Genomic DNA, 22950 nt, shown 5'->3' with positions numbered 1-22950 from the left:
AATATTAGTTTCAGAAAAAAAAAAAAAAAAAACGAGGGACATTCTGCAAAATACCTAACCAGCATTCCTCAAATTGTCAAGGTCATGAAAGACAAAGAAAGACTGAGCAACTGTCACAGAACAAGAGGATGTAGAACATATGACACTAAATGCAATGTGATATCCTGGATTAGATCCTGAAATAGATGATAGATAGATAGATAGATAGAATGGAAAAACTAGTGAAATCCAAATAAAGTATGCAATTAGTTTATAATAATCTATCATTGTCATTTTTTAATTGTGACAGATGTGCCATGGTAATGTAAGATGCCAACATCTAGAGGAAACTAGGTGAATGGATATAGGAACTTGGCATACTCTCTTTGAAAACTTTCTCTCAATCTAAAATTCCAAAATACATGTTTACTGCAAAACTCTATAAGCTATTTTTTGGATACATATATGAGCCTTTTTAAGTATGCATTTAATTTTCTGACATGGACATTAAAATATTTATTGCAATGTTGAATAGAATGATGATGGAGAATGCTAAGTTTGCTATGAGGCAGGAAATGGCTACGCTTTCAACCCTTTTTAAAAAAATTTTTTACTGTTTATTCTTGAGAGAGAGAGACAGAGACAGAACATGAGCAGGGGAAGGGCAGAGAGAGACAGGGAGACACAGAATCTGAAGCAGGTTCCAGGCTCCGAGCAGTCAGCACAGAGCCCGACTGATGATTGAACTCAAGAACCGTGAGATCATGACCTGAGCACAAGTTGGATGCTTAACTGACTGAGCCACCCATGTGCCCCTCAGCTTGTGACTTCAGGGCTATTTAGAATGTGTTTCAAAGGCTGTCAGTTGTATTCCAATAGGCATTCTTCCTTGTATATAATGGTCTGCCTGATATTTAGCTGGAAACATGGCTTCTCAGAATAAGGAACTGCATATTTCAGGTTCCCTTGCAATAGCAACTGTTAGAATTTAGGGATATACATGGAATTGCTATATATGATTTCCAGCATGTCCTTTAAAGTAGGATTACACTCATTTTTGTCATCCCCTCCTTTTTGTTGACTGGAATGCAGACTGGAGAACTAGCGTTCAGAAAGTTACATTGGACCATGATGTGGAAGCCGCATGTTAAAAATGGCTGGTCAAAAAAGAAAAAAAGAAAAAAAGCAAACAAGAAAAAGATCTTTGGTCCCTGAGACTGTCATCCCAGTCTTGATCTTCCAAAATGTATCTTTGATTTTTGTACGAAGGAAATAAATTTATTTCTTGTTTAAGTATTGTAATTTGGATTTTCTGTTTCTCACAACTGAAATTAATTATAAATAATATGAGCTGCACTTTATTTTCTTTAAATATAATACTTTGGAATACTTAATATTTACAAATCTTTTCACTTTCTGGGAAAATGAGACTGTGTAACTTCCAACAGGTTCTTAAAATATTGGAATCATAGCATTAAAAATACTTTTTCATCTGTTTTTCTCAAAATCTCTTACTAATATTTTATTCTAATGGAAACTGGAAATTTATAGTACAAATTAAAAATGCATAAGTTTGGCAAATTCGGGCTGGCTCTAGTTTATTTCTACCCATTGCTCTAGATATTGATCTTTATAACAGCATCTAATCTATAACAGCTGAGTAGCATCTAATTTGTTCTAGACATTTTATTTTATTTTTAAAGTTTATTTATTTTGAGAGAGAGAGAGAGAGAGGGAGAGAGAGAGAGTGCACAAGCAGGGAAGGAGCAGAAAGAGAGGGAGAGAAAGGGAATCCCAAGAAGGTCCCACACTGTCAACACAGAGCCCAACAGGGCACTTGAACTCATGAACTGTGAGATCATGACCTGAGCCGAATCCGAAATTCAGACGCTTAACTGACCGAGCCACCCAAGCACCCCTAGACAATATTTTATATTAAAATCTTAAGCAGATGTTGGAAATAAATTTCAAAAGTGAACTTCTGTCTTTTCATTTCAGGCTTGAATGAAGTTATGGAAATATTCTATGGACTCTGGCCAATTTACGTTTCATTGGCCACTTTTCCGCACACTTTTCATTTCTGTTATACATTGTACACTCCAGGCATCATATAGAACTGGTATTCCTTCCTCTCTGGAAGAGCTCCATTGCAGTTTAGAGTACATACAGGGAGAAACATCGAGAGTTCTCATGTTCCCATTTCCACAACTATGTACACAACAAGACTTCATGCAAGGATCTCTCATGGATGAACCCAGTGTTGTGTAGAGTGCTTCTAGACTTCTGTCTCTCTGGAAAATATATCAGCACATGAATGAGAATGGTCCATTTTAGATAATTTTTAATCTGTTCTAATTTAGTTAACTAAAAAATTAATTATTTGCATGTTTGGATATTATAAATATTAGTGATAGCAAATATCTTGTGACATAGCTGTGACTCGTGATACCTTAGGTGAAGATTGCTGATATGTGGTACCTGACTGTTCTCTCTGTGAATGAAGGCCCACTTTATTTTATTTATTTATTTATTTTAATATATGAAATTTATTGTCAAATTGGTTTCCATACAACACCCAGTGCTCATCCCAAAAAGTGCCCTCCTCAATTGAAGGCCCACTTTAAAGGTGATTATTGACTCTGGGTGTGCATGGGTCTTGGGACAGGTGGGGGAAAAATAAAGGTGATCGCTGACATTTCTTTATTTCAGGCAGATGTTAAAACCATCTAATTAAATTCTATCAGTTCATAGCACTGCACAGATCTATGCATGGCACTGGTCAAGACTGTTCCTTCTTTTCTTCCTTTCCTCCCTTTTTTACCTCCCTTCTTTCCTTTCTTGATGTCACCATTTAAAAATTTTTTCATGTTTATTATTTATTTTGAAAGAAACAGAGACAGAGTGAGTGGTGAAGGGCAGAGAGAGGAAGAGAGGGAAATTCCCAAGTAGACTCCACACTGTCAGCCCAGAGCTCAATGTGGGGCTGGAACCCATGAAACCATGAGATCATGACCTAAGCAGAAACCAAGAGTCTGATGTTTAAGTGACTGAGTCCCCCAGGTGCCCCAATGTCACCATTTTTTAAATAGCCTGAAACTTTAAAGCTATAAATCTAAATAATTATGGGTCTTTTCAGGGATTATTACAGTAATGGGACCAAAAATAATAGCATTTAAAAAAAATAAGGCTTAGAGCAATTTAAGGTTCACAACAAAATTGAGGGGAAGATACATAATTTCCTACATACCCTTCACCCCTAATATGCCTAACTTTCCCCAGTACCAATATTCCCTAGGAGAGTAGTACATTTGTTACAAATGATGAACCTACACTGACACAATATAATCACCCAAAGTCCCACCCATAGTTCATGTTACTATTCACTCTTGATGTTGTATATTCTATCATCATTATGGTATCATACGGTTTTTCACTACCCTAACAATCCTCTGTGCTCCACCTGTTCCTCCATTATCCATTCAACACCTAGCAATCATTGATCATTGATCTTTTTATTGTCTCCATAGTCTTGCCTTTTCTAGAATGTTGTGTAGTTGGAATTGTATGGTATGTAGTCTTTTCAGATTGGCTTCTTTCATTTGGAAATAAGAATTTCTTCGTCTTTTCATGACTTAAAAGCTCTCTCTTTTTCTTTTCCCTTCCTTCCTTCCTCTCTTCCTTCCTTCCTTTCTCTCTCTCTCTCTTTATCTTTCTTTTTTTTTTTTTAGTACCAAATAATACTCTATAGTCTGGAGGTACCACAGTTTATTAATCCATTCACCTACTAAAGAACATTGTGGTTGCTTCCAAGTTTTGGCAATTATTAATTGCACATTCATGTGCAGGTTTTTGGGTGGACACAAGTTTTCAACTCCTTTGGGTGAATATCAAGAAACATGATTGTTAGTCACATGGTAAGAGTATATTTAATTTTATAAGAAATTACCAAACTGTTTTCCAAAGTGGGAGTACCAATTTGCCTTCCACCAGCAATAAATGAGAGTATCATTGCTCCAAATCCTCACAGCATTTAATGTTGTTGGTGTTCCAAATTTTGGTGATGTAATAGGTATGCAGTAGTATCTCACCATTGTTTTTATGTGCATTTCTCTCGTGATATATGATGTGAAACATCTTTTAACATGCTGATTTGTAATTAGTATGTCTTTTTTGGTGAGGTGTCTCTTAAGTTTTTAACTTCAATAGATATTTCTTCAAGTATCATGGCTTTGGTGTCATATTGGAAAAGTTGTTGCCGTACCCAAGTTTATCTATGTGTTCTCCCACATTATATTCCAGGAATTTTATAGTTTTGCATTTTATATTTAAGTCTGTGATCTATTTTGAGCTAATTTTGGTGCAAGGTATATGGTCTGTGTTCATACTTTTTCTTTCTTCCTTTCTCCCTTTCTCCCTCCCTCCCTCCTTTCCCTCCTTTCTTCCTTCCTTCCTTCCTTCCTTCCTTCCTTCCTTTCTTCTTTCTTTCTTTCTTTCTTTCTTTCTTTCTTTCTCTTTCTCTTTCTCTTTCCATTTGCATGCCCAGCTATTCCAGCACCATCTGTTGAGAAGACTATCTTTGCTCCATGTATTTCTTTTGTTTTTGTTAATGATCAGTTGACTATATGAATGTGGATCTAGTTCTGTGCTGTCTATTCTGTTCCATTTATCTATTTGCCTTTTCTTTTGCCAATACTTTTTTTATTACTGTGGCTTTATAGTAAGTTTGTAAGTGGGGTCGTGTCAGTCTTCCAACTTTGTTCTTCTCCTTCAACATTGTGCTGGCTGTTCTAGATCTTTTGCCTCTATATAAACTTTAGAATCAATAACAATAAAATAACTTCCTGGGATATTGATTGAAATAGCCTCAAATGTATAGATTAAGAAGAAGTGACAATCTTAAAAATATTGAGCTGCCTATCAATGAACATGAAATGTGTCTTCATTTACTTATTTGGTTTTGTTTTTTCATCAGAGTTTGTAGGTTTCTTCATATAGATCTTGCATATATTTTGTTAAAATTATAATTGAGTGTGTCATTTTGAGGGATGTTAATGTAATAATATTGTGTTTTTTCTAATCTCAAATTGCACATGTTCATTGTTGGTTTATAGGAAAGTGCTGGTTTATAGGAAAGTAATTATTCTAAGAAAGTGATATTTATTAACATTGTATCCTAAAAACTTACTACCATCATTCATCAGTTACAGGATATCCTTGTAGATTTTTCAGAATTTCTACATAAATGTTCATGTCATCTACAAACAAAGATAGTTTATTTCTTCTCATCCAATCCATATATTCTGTATTTGCATTTCTTGTCTCATTGCATTGGCTAAGACTTCTCATACAGTGTTTAAATGAGTGGTGAGAGGAGACATCTTTGTTTTGTTTCTGATCTAAATGGAAAAGCTTTGAGTTTCTCACCAATAAGTATCATGATACTGATCTTCAGGTGTAAAGAATGATTTCAATCACAAATAGACTATTCTTGCCTTTGCAGAATCATATTTAGGTGGTAAATGTTATCTCAATAGTGACATGTTTTAAAAAGAGAAGTAAATAACATCTCACAAGAAATCACAGAAAATTAAATTTGGGCCAGCCACTACCAGTAACTGCTGATACTAAAATTGAGTCTAAAACACAGACTAAATGTTCTACAAAAGGGAGACTCAGACTGTAAGTTCTGTGAAGAGAAGAATTATTACTTGTATTTACTGATATAATGCCTAGAATGGATTATGTACCCTACAGGCCAGAAAAAATACTCATTGAATGTGCTAATGAAAAATAAGTGTTTAGGAAGGTAAATAACAATTCCACTGCCATTTTCATTTTTAGATCAACTATCCACAAGAAAGAACTTCCCAGATAACCATAGTCGTGTTGACTAAAGTGTTGTGTGGGACAGAATCACTCCTGAATGCCACGGCTACTTGTTTCTTAGGAAAATTAATGTGCAAAAGGACAGTAGTAAGCAGTTTTCCAAAATTCCAGTAATTCACAACAGTTAATTAACCAGAACTAAAATTCTGAAGACTATATCATGTTTTCAATATTGTAGAAAGATAATTTGTGCATGAGCCAAGGCAGCCTGGGAAAGAGACCGAGGCTTTGTGAAATAAAACGTTCTGATGAGATTTTGGATGTCCCAGACCTGCAGTAAAAGCTCAGGCTACTGCTGCCCATGCGTGCTGGTGTCATTTCTGACAAGGGAATCTCCAATGAGTGCCCAGAAATAGGATTATGTTCCGATCATATTAGGTACACTTGTGTGGAATAATATTTCTACTACACGTGGGAAGCAACAAAATGTTAAAAGAGAATTATTTGAGTGTATCCTTTATCCTCAAATTTACACAATAATTAACTCTGCAAGATTAATTGAAACTGTTGACAGCCTGACTGGGTGTCTCAGTCAGCTAAGTGTCTGACTTTGGCTCAGATCATGGTCTCACGGTTTGTGGGTTTGAGACCTGCATCAGGCTCTGTGCTGACAGCTTGGAGCCTGGAGCCTGCTTCATATTCTATCTCCGTCTCTCTCTGCTCTTCCCCCACTCACTCACTGTCTCTCTCAAATAAAAACATTAAAAAAATTAAAAAAAAGAAATTATTGAAACCAAATTATGCTTGTTTTGCTTACAATAAAAGCTAAATATGAACAAGGAAACATATATTACATTATGTAAGTAACAAATCATAAGAATCAATATAGTTATACTTAATATTACTTAGTAGATCTTCAAGATTGGGGTTGATTTCTACTTATTTTTTCTTTGTACAACTGTATATCCATTCAAATTTCGGAAGTCATCTACTTCTATGGGACTTCAAACTGAAACTATAAAACAATGGCAAACGTTATATTACGTTACCTAAAGAATATTGTAATAAAGATTTAACCAGAGGTGGGGTTGGGTTAAACAGGTGATGGGGACTAATGAGTACACTTGTCATGATGAGCACTAGGTGATGTATGGAATTGTTGAATCCCTACACCATACACCTGAAACTAATATAACACTAGAAAAAATAATTTAAAAAAAGATTCAAGTTATGTAGTTCAAGTTAATATTACTGGAATTGAGAAAATGGGAGATTAAAATGAATAATAATTATCAATAAAGTTTTATAGACTTTTTTTTAATATCAGTAAAAACTGACAGAATTTCCACTTACTAACATTTTACAGAATTGAGATATTTTTATTTATATTTAAAACTTGTATTTAATTTCTATCAACCAAATGTGGACTTCAAACATGATTTTTTTATAAACAAACTTTCAGCTGAAATTAATCTTCATGATTCTTTTTTTTTAATGTTTATTTATTTTTGAGAGAGAGAGAGAGACAGAGTTTGAGTGGGGAGGGGCAGAGAGAGAGAGAGAGAGACAGAATCCAAACCAGGTTTCAGGCTCTGAGCTCAGCACAGAGCCTGAGGCGGGGCTTAAACTCACGAATCATGAGATCATGATCTGAACCGAAGTCGGACGCTTAACTGACTGAGCCACCCAGATGCCCCAATCTTCACGATTCTTTAATGATAAAGATGCGACAGAATCTCACATGTGCTATTACAGTGGGACTTGCAAATATGCAAATATTAAGAATGGATGTGTACTTTGTGATCAATTATTTGATTCAACACCACTAATTTAGCACTTCTATGGTGGTAATCTGAGAGTGATAACAGTAAAATCTTCTGGAACACTACACGTTAGGTGTCAAACATCTGGACTGGGTACTCTCATTGCTAATTTTCAGATTATATGTTTCGCATAAAAAGAATGCTAAAGGTTTTTAAAATGTATATTATACTTTAAAATGCACTTAGTTTTTATTAATAACCTTGAAACATTATTGCCGTTAAAGGAATCTTCATTAAATAAACATTATTTTTTTTCAGAAGATTGACATTACACTTAAACATTGTCATATTTTTTGAAATATCTCTTTAAACTATTGATATTTTAAGGAGTTTGAGGCTTTTAGCTGCTGATAAATTTTGGTTGATCATCCAAATAAGAAGCAATAAGAAAGGAAAACAAAGAACTTCAGAGGAGATTTAGAGCAGAGGCTGAAAATATGTTAGGAAACAAAGTATCAATACATATAGATAGGTCCCCAAAATTAGGGTTAGTAGATAAAAAATGGGGGAAGGGTTGGGGCGCCTGGGTGGCTCAGTCAGTTAAGCATCTGACTCTTGATTTTGGCTCAGGTCATGATTTCCTGCTTTGTGGGTTTGAACCCTACATCAGGCTCTACACTGTCAGCACAGAGCCTGCTTGGGATTCATTCAATCTCTCCCTTCTCTCTCTGCCCCTCCCCTGCTCTCCCTCTCTCTCTCTCTCTCTCTCTCAAAAATAAACAAACATTTTTTTTATAAATGGGGGGAGGGTCAAATTTTTATCCAATGAAATGGAGAAATGAATTCAATATGTGAATTGGCAATTTAAATTCACAGACCACATTGATTTCAAATAATTATTTTAAAAATATGTAGATATAAAATAAATAATTAGCCTTTGAGTTTCTGTTTACTTCTTTTTATTGCCCTTTAAACAATGGTTTGAACATCTGTAAGGAAATGAAGTTGGGGTCTTTTAAACAAAATGTAAATTGTCAATTCCATTATATTCAAATGTATTGTTCATCCCACCCAACTGCACCATTAAACATGGGTTAGGAAATTGATTTCCTGTCTTGCCTAACACTAGATAAGATGAGGTCCTGTACAAGTAGTAAGGAAAGTTTTGTTCCATATAGACAATTTTGCTTAATACTTAATGCATCAGTAAATTTAATTCAAGATATCCTTCCATGCAAAGTATACTGAATGTCTGATGTTTTGGAGACTTTTATAGATTTCAGTGATTTATTTTGTGCTGACACAAGATATTCAATGCATAAATTCATGAGAATGAAGCATGTGTTGTGAATATAATGCTCCAAAATTTAGAGGATTTTAGAGGACAGAAATACAGTCTCTTCATTAGCTTGAGGTCTCATGTTAAGGCCAGCCAAATTATCTCCAAGCCAGGGTTTAAAACCTGGGTATACGTTAGACTCTTAGAGTTTTAAAGTGCTTAATACATCCTTCCAGGCTACAACACAGAGCAATTACATGTAAATCTGTGGAGACAGAGTTTAAGGATTTTATATATATGTATATATATACATATGTGTATATATATACATCGTATATATTGTATATATGCATAATATATATATTGCATATATTGTACATATATTGTGTATATATATAATATGCATATATTATAATTTATATTATATTTTGGAGATATGTATATATATACATATCAGGATGGCAAACTGCTCATCTGAACAATGGGCTGAAGTCATAGCCTTCTCTAACACTTGCCATCGCATGAAGCAGTGATTTTCCATGGAGTTCAATTTTGCCCCTCTGAAGACATTTGGCAAAGTCTGAAAACATTTTTGGCTGTCACAATTTAAGGGTATTGTTGACATCTAGTGGGTAGAAGCCAAGAGTGTGGCTAAACATCTTACAATGCGCAAGAAACTGTTCAGACCAAAATATCAATAGTGCCAAGTTTGAGAAATCCTGAGATGGAGTCACCAGTGACTCATGCACTGGAGGACCAAGAACCAAATCCATGTATCTATAATCATTTTTAAAGTACCTTCTATTTATCTCCTAATTCTAAAAACTCTAAGAAACAATAGGAAAAAGGGATCTCTTCTCTTTCTTTCAACTTTAGCTTTCTGTTTCCTCTTCTATTAATCTTCCCTACTGCCATGAAGTTTGAAAGTGGATGGATAGTATAAAAAGTTCATGCAAGTCCTTTTCTCTCCCTCCCTCCCTTTCTCCCCCTAACCCTTCTTCCTTCCTTCCCTTGTTCCTTGTTTTTGCATATTTAACCATTTGTATGTTACCAACGGAATTGTATTATTATGTTAAATAATAACTACAGTTTGAAGAAAGAAACCAGTCCAAACCAATGGATCATGACAGAGACAGTAGAATTCATACCATGCAATTTATCATTTGACCCATATTGTAATCTTACATAGGTGGCCAAGTAAAGAATAAATTTCACAGGAAGGCCCATTTGGACACTGCAATAAAAACTCAGCTAATTATGAAAAATGTACTAATGTATTTCTTTTTACATAATAAACATGTCAGAAATAGATACATTATATACGCTGCCATTGTGAGGCAGCTTGAGGCAGGAGATGACAGAAGCTGGTTAGAGTTAAAGTAATTGGAGCTTAAAGGGGATGGGGTTAGAGAAATGTAGACATGGTTTACTTGGTTGGAAAGAATTGTGGTCTCTGAATGTCTTGAATGAAGATAGTATAAGGAAGGACAGAAAGGTTGAGAATATAACTTTGGTAAGATGACAATTTGTATGTTATGAACATTAGTTTTGTACAGTTGTTTTATGTTTTGATTGATGGGTAGAGATCAAGCCAAATGAGTTTATTTCTTTCATCATCAGAGTTTTTTTTGTTTTTTGTTTGTTTGTTTGTTTGTTTGCAAGGAAGATAAGGTAGCTTAGATTGTTTAGATACTATTTTTTCTCTGTTACATTATCTAAAACCTCAGTGTTTTTTTTTTTTTTTTTTCCTCTTCAGGAGGAATTGCTCCATAAATGGGTGTAGATTTGGTGTGTTCATGGAGAAGGTGAGTTCAGGATCTTCCTATGTCACTATCTTGAATCAGAACTCCCTAAAGCCTCAGTGTTCTTTTGCTTAAAATAATATTATTCCAGTTTGCTTTAATAAAGGGAATTGTAGATTTGACTTCCAAATTATTAATTGGAAACTCTAGATAATTCAGGATTCTAGAAATTTTATGAGGGCCCATAGTTGGACAGGGATGAAGTAAAGTCCAGGACTGGCACCAGGATTTCCAGACATTCAGCTATCAGTAGGTTTACACCTCATCAGGGAACAAAATTTTGTTGGTCTAAGTCTATGTTGCTCATACATTTGGGCTATAGTTTTTGCTTAAATATCTTTGTTTCTGCATAATAATTGTCTGATTCTTATGACTATGCTTTTTCCTTGGTGTTCTGCTTCAAATTCTTTCCTGAGACTGGAGACCTGTCCTGAACTCCAGCCGCCAACAGTCCTTGCCAGCTCCTGGCTCCTATACTACAGCTCTTGGTCTCCAACACTACCAGCTGAGTAGAGATAGGTACATGCAATGATGGATAAGAGTGAAATCAAGGTCTCCAAGTGAGTAAGTGAGTGAGTGAGTGAGTAAGTGAAAACACAACGGGAAGGAAAACATTTGGTAAAGTCGTCAGTGATTCTTGACCCCAAAATAAGCCTTTTCTAGATCATAAGAGAAGCAGTCATCTTTCATCATTTTGATCCTGCGTGCAAAAAACCAGAAATGAAATATTTGCAGTGATGCAAGCTGGCTTTGAAATCAGCAAGCCTTGGCTCACACCCTTCACCAAATTGGCACATTCATTGGGAATGGTGTTCAAAGCAGCTTACAGTAGGAATGGGAAAAGCAGCTTTTGATTCTCTGAAAAAATATATATATAACAGTATTTCCTTTGGAATTCACACTCAGGCTTGACACTCTCAGCATATAAATGTGCAGAAAGATGAAGGCATCTTACATTCAAATTTAATTAATTTATTATTAGGCAACTAAGCTGTGTGTAACAGCAGGTGCTGATTGATTTAACGACAAGTGTGCTTACTCCACGTTTTAAAATATCCCATGAAGTGTCTAATTTCACTCTGTGAAGTACTTCTGTGTAGAAACTCAGAGAAAATTAGATTAAATCCATATATCTTACGGTTTGGGGGTGGTTTACTAATAAGATGCTGATACGGAACGTACAGGCTAACCTGCAAAGATGAGGTCGGTCTTCGGTCTTTGGTCTTTGGCTTTCCCATATAGCCTTTTATTCTCTCCAGTTGTCACTAGTCCAGATCTTGCAGACATTCCTATAGCGCTGGCCAGTTAAGAGACATGGTCTCAAGTTCTTTCCCATCTTGCAAGGTGGCAAGTGATAAAGCTGACAAACCAGATACTAAGGAGAAGAAACCTGAAGCCAAGAAGCCTGATGTTGGTGGCAAGGTTAAGAAGGGTGACCTCAAGGCTAAAATGCCAAAGAAGGGGAAGGTCCACTGCAGCCAAAAACCCTGTCCTAGTCAGAGGAAGTGGCAGATGTTCCCGATCTTCTACGTATTCGAGAAAGGCCATGTACAAGGGGAAGTATTCAGCACCTAGATTCAGGCTTGGAAAGAAAAAGGAGAAGGTTCTTGCTACTGTCACAAAGTCACTTGGTGGTGACGAGAATGGTGGCAGCAAAGTGGTTAAACTTCACAAAATGCCTGGGCATTAGCTTACGGAAGGTATGCTCAGAAGCTGTTGAGTCACAGCAAGAAACCTGTCAGGCAGCAGGTGAGAAAACTGGGAGCTGACATCACTCCTGGGATCATTTTTATCATCCTCCCTGGAAGCCACAAAGGCAAGAGGGTGGTTTTCCTGAAGCAATGGAGCAGTGGTTTGCTACTTGTGACTGGTCCTCTGGCCCTCAATCGAGTTCTTCTGTGTAGAACACACCAGAAATTGGTGATTGCCACTTCCACCAAAATTGATATCAACAGTTGGAAAATTCCAAAACGTCTCTCTGATGCTCACTTCAAAAGGAAGAAGCTGCACACACCCAGACACCAGGAAGGTGAGATCTTCGACGTGGAGAAAGAGAAATAGGGAGATTACAGAGCAGTGCAAAGTTGATCAGAGAGCCGTGGACTCACAAATTCTGCCAAAATTAAAGCTGTTCCTCAACTTCAGGGCTAACTCCGCTCTCACAAATGGAGTTTATCGTCAGAAATTGGTGTTCTAAATTTCTTACAAGGAGCCTAATTAAATAACTGATCCATTAAAAATGAAAAAAAAAAAAAAAACCCAGTCTTAAAAATACAAAAACCACATACAGGCATTAGACAGTAAATTTCTGGAGATACTCCTTCTACAGCCATCCTCAAAAAATATGCATTTAAAGATGAGAATTTCAAGTTAATAATATGGGGATAAATTTCAGGGGAAAAATGGAGGCAGTTCACAACACCTCCACATTCCTTATGTATTTGGTGTTGAATCTTGAAAAGAGAATGTCATACACTTTATTGTAGTCTCGAATCTGCAATTAACAGAACTTTTAAGTAGTATAGATACTATGCTTATATGGAGACATCTGTCATATTTAAAATTATCATATAATATTATAATTTGATACATTTCTTTTGGGATCTTGACATTTGACAAAAAATGTCATTGACCAGTTAATCTCTTGCATAATACTTTTTTTAAGTTTATTTATTTATTTTGGGAGAAAGAGACAGAGAGAGAATGCATGTACAAGTGGGGGAGAGACAGAGACAGAGGGAGAGAGAGAGGATCCGAAGCAGGCTTTGTGCTGTCAGTGAAGAGACCAATCTTATGAACCACAATATCATGACCTGAGCTGAAATCAAAAGTCAGAGGCTTAACTTACTGAAACACCCAGGTGTCCTGTTTCTTTTGCATAACATTCATTGTCCCTACATATGTTATAGGTAAATAATTGCGCTGTATTTAAACAGCTCTTTGACTTCACATTTCTGTGGGTAAACCTGAGTTCTAATGGCTTGGGCCTAACACTTCTACATGAATACATATTAGAGATGGAAACAAGGATAAACAGGGTTAAGTTCAGAAGAAATAGGTTCAAAGTAAATCACATGGAAGAAAAATAAAGACCACAAATACCAGGTGGGGCAAATTTGTCTTTGTGCAAGTATTTCAGGACAAATTTAGAAATGGTCATACTTGACCACAGGATGAAGGTGAATCAGAGCAGTGGGCCACAACTAATAATAACGAGTATAATACAATGACACGTGAATGGGGAAAAAACTGACCTGTTACTTTTTTGATTAGCCAACTGTTCACCAAAACTAATAAATTCTATTGATCTGGGGAAGGAAACTGAGTATAATCAGTACTTTTAAATGCCATGGTCAACTTCTCCTTTCTAGAAAGTTGTGAATATGAACCTGTATAGCTACAATTAAGAACTATAGAAATGAATGAAAATAAAAATTATATTGAAATCATCTTAACGATCTATAGTACCAAGTCTTTTTCTAAGCTTATTGTTGAAAATTAGTTATGCCCATAAATTGAAATTTGATGACAGAACAGAACTTTAAGGGCAAAATTTGAGTTTGAATAAAAATAACAACAAATTGAGGCACCTGAGGGGCTCAGTTGGTTGAGTGTCTGACTCTTGATTCTGGCTCAGGTTATGATCCCAGGTCAGGGTATCCAGCCTTGCATCGGGCTCTGCACTGAGCTCAGAGCTTGCTTAAGATTCATTCTTTCTCTCTCTTTCTTTCCTTCTGCCCCTCTCTACCTCTAAAATAAAAAAAATAAAAAATAAAAAAAGGAAAATAGTAAAACAAAAAATTTAAAACACAATGAATTGTTAAGTAAGCATTATAAGCAAATACTTGCCTGTTTCAGGCTGTTACTGCATATTTTCTCTCCATTTATTCTGAATCTACTTTTTTATTTTTTCAAAGAGTTTAATGTTTTTCTCCATCAACATCTTGTATGTTAGAGTCTACACAATTATTTTTATTATGGAAATAGCATCGTATTCTATTTTTTTCTCTATGATTATTGGTTTTATTGTCAATTTGTGTGAATAATTCATGAATTTAGAAACTTGACCAAAGTCTCTTATTGCTCTATTAGCCTGTTTATGAATCTGTGATACATCACTTACAAATGCATTTCTTTTTCATTCTTATTCTCAATTCCACTTTCTTATCTGATTATGTTTGTCAGGACCTATATTACTATATTTCTCAGAACAGATTTTATACCAAAAACCTACAGGAAACACCACAATTCATTTGCAGACTAAAGGACTCATTACATTTAAGACAAGGAACAAGGCAAATAGCTCTATTATTATGCATATTTTCTGTATTTAAAAAAAATCTTCATATTTGTTAACTCAAGCTTAATAACTGCATATTCCAACCTTCTATTCCTATTTTAATTACCTTAATGGCTACTGGTGTTCTATTTTTTCTTATGCTGATTTTACATTTTATGTTTTTTGAAATGTTTATATTTATGCTTTATTCAACTATATAGTGAATAAATTTTGTATACTATTTTTTTTCTTTAATGTCTGTTGTGTGTTTGGAATTTTAAATGTATACATGCTTACGAAAATATATTTGACATATATATGTCTATATGAATACATATTAAAGAAGGAAGCAAATATTAACAGGATTAAGTTCATATTGTAATTAAAATGATTCTACTTTCCTCTCCCTACCCTATTTCTCATCAATGTCAGGTTTTTAAGCTCTGAGATAGTTTCTGCATTTTTAATAATCTGTGTGCTCTTTTTTATTTTTATTTTGTTTAATGTTCAGAACGAGCAAAAGAGAAGAGTTAGAGGGAGACAGGCTCCAGGCTCTGAGCTGTCAGCACAGAGTCCAACACGAGGCTTGAACCCACGAACTGTGAGATCGTGACCTGAGCTAAAGTCAGATACTTAACTGACTGAGCCACCCAGAAGCCCCCTTTATGTATGTATGTATGTACGTATGTGTGTATTTGTTTATTTACTTATTTATTTTAATTTTTTAAATGTTTATTTACTTTTGAGAGAGAGAGAGACAGAGACAAAGCTCAAGCAGGGGAGGAGCAGAGACAGGGAGACACAGAATCTGAAGCAGGCTCATTGTGTGTTTTTAATGTATTTATTCACTTATGTCTATCTTTTTTTTTTTTTTTTAATTTTCTTCTATTTTCTTCTAATAGGACCACTCAGTTGTTTCAGTTACTGGCTGTTATTTTAATACATGTATTTACAGTTACAAATTTCTCTGTATGTACTGCTTTTTTTGTATTTGTCAAATTTTGGCATATAGTAGTTTTGTTTTCATTCAAGTCTAAAGGGTTTCATAAATTTCTCTTTACACAAATTACATCTGATAGTTTTTTATGATACTGACAATAAGCCATCTTTAGAACTATCTTTTTGTTTTTAACTTTTCAATATTTTTACTTACCTTTTACTCACTCCATCTATCATTACGTAAAAGAAATATTTTTGACTATACAGGGAATTTTCTTCACCCAAATTCTGTAGGATTTTTGCTTAATAATTTTGAAATAGCATTGTAAGGTTAATTTTTTTCATATGAAAAATGAAAATATGTTTCATCATTATATCTCCTGGATCTATTGTTTCGGATTTTGCTTTTGTTTTTTGACCTATGTGTCAGTCAGGTTTTAATCAAGAAAAGACCTGTACTTGATGTATTTCAAGATAGAATAGTGTTGGAAACCAAATAGCTGGCATAGCTTACATATCTATTTATCTTGAAGAATTCAGGACTTATTTTTCTTAGTGGCCTGCCTCATCCAAGATCATTTTCCAAGAGAGTCTTCATACGGATTTAAAATTTCTGAGACGTTGTATGCTAAAGTTCTGTTTTGTTTTGTTTTCACTTTTAAATGGTAGTTGCACAGGATTAAAATAATACCTTGACTTGACTTTCTTTCCCTTCAAGTACTGTGAAAATACTATTCTCCTATTTACTCAACTATTGCTAATGAGAAAATTGAAATACACTTGTATCTTGTTTCCTGATGGGTGGTTGGGTTTTTCTTTAAGGCAGATTTTATCTTTTCAGTCTTTAGTTTAAATATAATGTGTCTATACATGGCAATTTAAAAATCTACTTTGTATGGCAGCATAGGGAGCTTTTCAATCTGAATTAACTTTTCTTTAATGGGAGAAACTCTGAGTCTATGTTCCATGAGTCTATTTCCTTAAATATTTTCTTTCCTGCCACTCTAGCTTTTGTGCTGGGTCTCCTAATTTAGAGATGACGACACTTCTATTTTATACCATCACCCATACTTTTTGACTCTCCTTTGATATTTTTATCCCTTTGTTGTCTGGCAGATATTAACCCAATATTCTTTTTCTTTTTTTTTTTTCACATTTATTTCTTCTTGAGAGACAGAGAGAGACAGAGCACAAGTGGAGGAGGGCAGAGAGAGAATGAGACACAGAATCCGAAGCAGGCTCCAGGCTCTGAGCTGTCAGCACACAGCCCGACACGGGGCTCGAACCCACAAACGGTGAGATCATGACCTGAGCCGAAGTCGAAGGCTCAACCGACTCAGCCACCCAGGCGCCGCTTAACCCAATATTCTAATGTTTAAAGTTATTTTGGTCTGCATGCAGACTATTCTTCAATCCACCCATGAAATTTGTATTTCAGCTACAAATTCAGTGTGTCTCATGACTTTATTTGCAGTTGGCCTTTCTTCATGACCGTTTCTTTCTTAGTTTTACACATACACCCTTTCACCTCTTTGACAAAATTTTTTAAGTTAAGTCTAAATTTTTGTGCTCTGTTTATTAACTTTGCCTCATGTGGTATAGTCAACCCAGATTTTTTCTTCTCTAAAATTGTGTAGCACTCAAATTTGATTATTTGCTTCATCTGGTATAGTCAACCCAGATTTTTTCTTCTCTAAAATTGTGTAGCACTCAAATTTGATTATTTGCTTCATCTGGTATAGTCAACCCAGATTTTTTCTTTTCTAAAATTGTGTAGCACTCAAATTTGATTATTACACTTTGCAAGCAAATATTCTCTCAAATATTCCATCAGGTACCTTGGCTCTTAATTTAGATCCTGGTGGAGGAAGTGGTGACTAAAAATATTGTGATTATGTAATGTACCATCCAAGTCAGGACATTTTTGAGTGAGAAAGAGTGTGTTAAAATAATTAAAATCATACAGTTTTATTAAGTAGTTGCTTATTAATGTCATGTTTTATTTTGCTGTGGATCTTCAAATAGTTCTTGTCACAAATTATTTTCAAAGATAAGATTCTTTCAAAACTGAAATATATCTGCCTACACTAAATTTTGAAAAATAGATTATTTTTTATTTCTTATTTGAACATTACTTTAAAAACACCATAAGCAGAATCACGGAATCATTATTCTTGCTTGATGTATGTGTGTATGTTATATGTGTGTGTGTATATATATATATATATATATATTTAATTTCTTGTGCTGTTTATTTATTTTTGTGTGAGACAGAAACAGCGTGAGCAGGGAAGAAGCAAAAAGAGAGGGAGACACAGAATTCCAAACAGGCTCTGACACGGGGCTCAAACTCACGAACTGAGAGATCATGACCTGAACCGAAGTTGAATGTTTAACTGGGTGAGCCACCCAAGTACCCTTTTATGTATATATATTAAACACATTTCATATAATACATGTAATGTGTTTAATACTATGGAACTGATATTTATCTGGGAGTATATTTTTAAAATATGCTCTATTCAACTTTATGTTTTTATAAAATTCCTTGTAATCTTCAAACTTTTATTTTATGCTTAAAAAATTCAAAATAATTGTCTTCAATTGACTTTTATACTGCAGGTCATAATATTTTTTATTATAATATTTTCATTATATTCCCTATGCTGTACTTTTCATATGACTGCCTCTTCAGATCATAATTTTTTTTAGGTTTATTTCTTTATTTTGAGAGAGGGAGGACAAGAGAGAGCATGCCCACGCAAAGAGAGGTGGGGCAGAGAGAGAGGGAGAGAGACTCCTAAGCAGGCTCCACTTTGTCAATGTAGAGCCCATCCAGGGGCTCAAACTCTTGAACCGTGAAATCATGACCTGAGTGGAAATCAAGATTTGGACACGTAACTGACTGAGCCACCCAGGTGCCCTTCAAGGTCATAATATTTTAATTGAATAAAATCTTGCAACAGATATTGAAATACCCGATAAACTCAGATGAAATAATACTAAATGGAGAAGATTATGAATTCTAACTTTTTATGTTAAAAAATGTGTAAATATTTCATCCCATGTTTTTTTGGCCTCCATTCTGAGTATATTTCTTTAACAAATATTTTTACGAGGCAAAATTTATAAAATAAGTCTTTAAACTTGATTATTATTTTGAATGTTTTGGCAAACATAGATGCTAGAAATCAGAATCCTTTTCAAATGCATTCAATCCCAGTATGGAATATAAACTTAACCAATGAAAATAGGAAGTCCATCAAGATTTCTTCCCACATATGAAGTATTCCAAATCACAATACTAAAATTTCGAAGTATTACTTGTAAACTCTTCAATCTCTCATAGATTGTCTATTTTTTTTTCTTAGTTTTTGGAGTTATACACTGTAATATGTTTCCTTTTGAAAGCTTTCTTTTCGATAATTATAAGTGAAAACCACTTCTAAAATTTAATTGATAATAAGTAGCAAAGAAAGATGACATTTACTGCAACGGCAAGTCATTTTTGTGTTAATAACAGCTTCATCACCTATTTCTTGTAGCTTGTTTGCTATAGCTGTGTATTTTTAGGAATGTTAGTCAATTTTAGCAACCAGTTTATATTTAGATTGATCGAGTACTGCAGTCTGGATGGACAAAATTATTACCTTTGTGTGTACCACCACTAATTCCAAGTACATTTCTATTCCAAAGCTTTCTTAGTTCAGCAAGAATAATGTTTATGTCATGATGCTGTGCTCTCAGGAAATTAGTATTCTTATCATTATCATTGCAAATAAAAAATTAATATTCAAAGGTGCCTGGGTGGCTCAGTCTGTTAAGCGTCCAAATTTGGCTCAGGTCACGATCTCATGGTTCATGGGTTCGAGCCCCTCTTTGGGCTCCGTGCTGACAGCACAGTGTCTGCTTTAGATCCTCTGTCTCCCTTTCTCCACACCCTCTCTGACTAGTGTGCTCTCTCTCTCAAAAATAAATAAACATTAAAAAAAATTAATGTTCAATGTTGAATCCCTACCTCAATATACCACTCAAATTTTCAAAGATTTGACTTGGTAACTTGGATTAAAATATCAAGCAATTATTGGAATTAACTGTTTTTCTCTATCTGAGCCATCATACGATAACATAAAAGTGGTATCTTTTAAATGTTTAAAAGTCTTCTTTCGCTAATGAAGCCAACTCATTTCCCACTATCCCTTCACTTTTTATAAATGCATAAAAATGCTTGGGATAAAATAGGAGTGGAATTTAGAACAGCCAATTGTTTTAAGTAAAACCATATTTTACAGAGTGATATTTAAATGTAGATGTCTCACCTTCCACCATGGTATTAATGTAACTGCTAAAGTTGGAAGTAAGTGCTGATGTTTTTTCAGCATTTTTTTTTGTTTGTTTTTGGTTTTTCATGTGGCTAGTGACATAATCCTGGTGACAGATATTAAATACCAACAGATTTTTTTGCAAGTTACACATTCACCCTCAACTTCCTTGAGAACTGCAAATTTAGTACATAAATTGTTCTTACCTTTGCAGTTTTGCTTTTTGACCTCATAACTATGAAAGTGCTGCTTTGGCTGAAATTGATCTGTTGGACTCAGGTAATGAACACAAGATGACCATACATGGGGAATCAGAGGGACACATTCTAAACAAAGTATGACTTCCTAGAGGAAATCAAGTCCCCTTGTGACCTTCAAAATGTTTGTTTTCAACATATAAGAAAGAGGAAAATGATTAACCAATCCAGTATTTTTCTCAAATGTTATTTTGTTGGGGCCCTAACTATTTACACATGTCCTCAAAAAATAATGCAAGAAAGAAAAGAAAATGAAAACCTTTCAAGAAATATGCCCAGGAACTAGTGCAAAGTCTCAAAGTGATACAGAGAAGAGAGCAAGTGTCCTTTGCTGGTACTCTGGAATCTCAAAATTGTGTCAAAAGGCCTTCATTCTGCATAGATATTTGTGTTTTCTTATTAAACTTGACACTATCCATGCTGAGCTGCTGAATAAGTGCTGGTGCCAGGGTCTTGTGTGATTCCTATTCCTGTTATATCCAGCCATGTTGTTAAAATGACAGTTGAGGGGCACCTAGGTGGCTCAGTTGGTTGAGCATCCATATTGCCACTATATTTTCTTTGAAAACTATGTAATTGTTATAGGAGTGATCAATCCCAAGCAGGCTCTGGGCTGTCAGCACAAAGTATGACACAGGGTTCAATCTCATGAGCAGTGAGATCATGACCTGAGCCAAAATCAAGAGTCAGATGCTTAACCAACTGAGCCACCCAGGCTCCCCTTTATAATACTATTCTTAAAGACCCACACAATCTTCTTAGGCAAGTTATGCAAGAATATAGAGAATTTAGGAGAGTGGTTCATGCAAATGTAAAAAAATAATCATTTGACAGAGAAATTTAAAGACAACTAGCTTTTAACCTTTGAAATATATCTTGTGCTCGAATTCACACATTCATTTATTGATTTTTTTTTCTTTAAAAATGAACAAAACCAGTAATTGTAGTATGCTATGCTTTAAAAAAGGTGTGGCCAGAACAATTTTTGACATTGACACAAAAATTAAAAAAAAAGAAACTGAAGCATCAAGTATGACTCAGTTTTATATGCAAAACATATTTGAACAGTGAGGTAATAAGTAAATTATATGCAACTGTTTTAAAGAGCCCCTTTTTGAAGTTCATGTTTCAAATTATCTTCTACTTTTCAATGCCCTATCAGTGTGTAAACGGAAAGGATGGATTACAGTGTTTAAGTATCTTTTCATGTTTATATAAAATGTTATAGCATATGTGAAGACACTGTTTACATTTTATCAAGCATTCTACATATACTGGTTTTGTTCATTTTTACCAATGGCAATGCCAGTAGAAGGGAAACTGTTATTGCTGAATAAAGATTATTGACCTCTCCATATAAGAGTGCATGCTTTGTTTTTCCAGTTGACTTGATAACTTTGGCAATGTTCATCTATATTCTCTAATGTGTTTGTCCTTATGACCAGTGACATATGTGTAAAAGCTCTTTATGAAAGTTAGAAGTGAAATACGCTGTGATGGTGGAGAGCCAACCTAACCAGCCCAGGAGGAGATCAAGCCTGTGATATGCACCTCATTAGCACCATGCTCAAAGCAAGTGCGCTAATCATTCACAGATTAATTGGGCCCAGATCACATTAGTCAACCTGTTTTTAACTTTCTCCTAGCTTCATATCATATATGGATAAGCAATTAATAAGTGCTTTCCTATTACGAACTGTTTACATGAAATATTTAGTATTATATGTTTATAATTATTATTGTTCTCAAACTCATATGCTTTTAATTTTCCACATGTTAATAGTGAAAAAAATATTTTAAATATTTAAGTATAGATGTTTTCATTGCTGACAAACTCCTGGATGCGAATAGTTTAGAGAAGCTTAGTTTTATAAACAGAAGTAGGAATAAATGACCATTACTATGAAAAATCAAAAAAACAAAAACGATGCCCCTCCCTCTTCCATTGTTATACCAGGTACTTTTAGGCCACACACAGTCCCCAAATGTGGGGAGATAGCAACCCTATACTATCATCTCATTATATGATGAGGAGAACCATACAATTTAGCAAAGAAGAAAGTTCTTTTGGGAGAAGAAAATGACTTTATGTTTAAGTATATATATATATATATATATATATATATATATATATATATATGTATGTGTTTTCAGGAAAAGAATAAGAAAATCCATGAGATAAGAAATGAAAAGCCATAGAGAAAGAATTGGAATAAGGCTCAAAGTTTTTAATAAATACACACGAGTTCTTGGTAGGGTGAGCAATCTAGTAAGTAGGGAGGATTATAAAGTAAAGGATGGAAAAAATGAGAACTTTTATAATATTTGTTTAGTGTTTTATTTATTTATTTTGAGAGAGAGGGAGAAAAAAAGTTGTGAGCAGGAGAGAGGCAGAGAGAGAGAGAGAGAGAGAGAGAGAGAATCTCAAGCAGGCTTCACAATCAGTGCGGAGCCTGATGTGGGGCTCAATCTCATGACCGTGAGATCATGACCTGAGCTGAAAT

The 22950-nt window shown here is 34.7% G+C and overlaps 1 pseudogene; it reads left to right on the top strand.

Annotated features, from left to right (window-relative positions):
• The first annotated feature begins 11963 nt into the window (after window positions 1–11963).
• LOC122218404 lies at window positions 11964–12846 on the top strand (annotated as a pseudogene).
• The last annotated feature ends 10104 nt before the right edge of the window (window positions 12847–22950 follow it).

Source organism: Panthera leo, chromosome B1 (assembly GCF_018350215.1).
Source record: "Panthera leo isolate Ple1 chromosome B1, P.leo_Ple1_pat1.1, whole genome shotgun sequence".
NCBI classification, from domain to species: domain Eukaryota; kingdom Metazoa; phylum Chordata; class Mammalia; order Carnivora; family Felidae; genus Panthera; species Panthera leo.
Note: the sequence above shows the minus strand (reverse complement) of the source record. Positions and strands in the feature narration are given on the sequence as shown.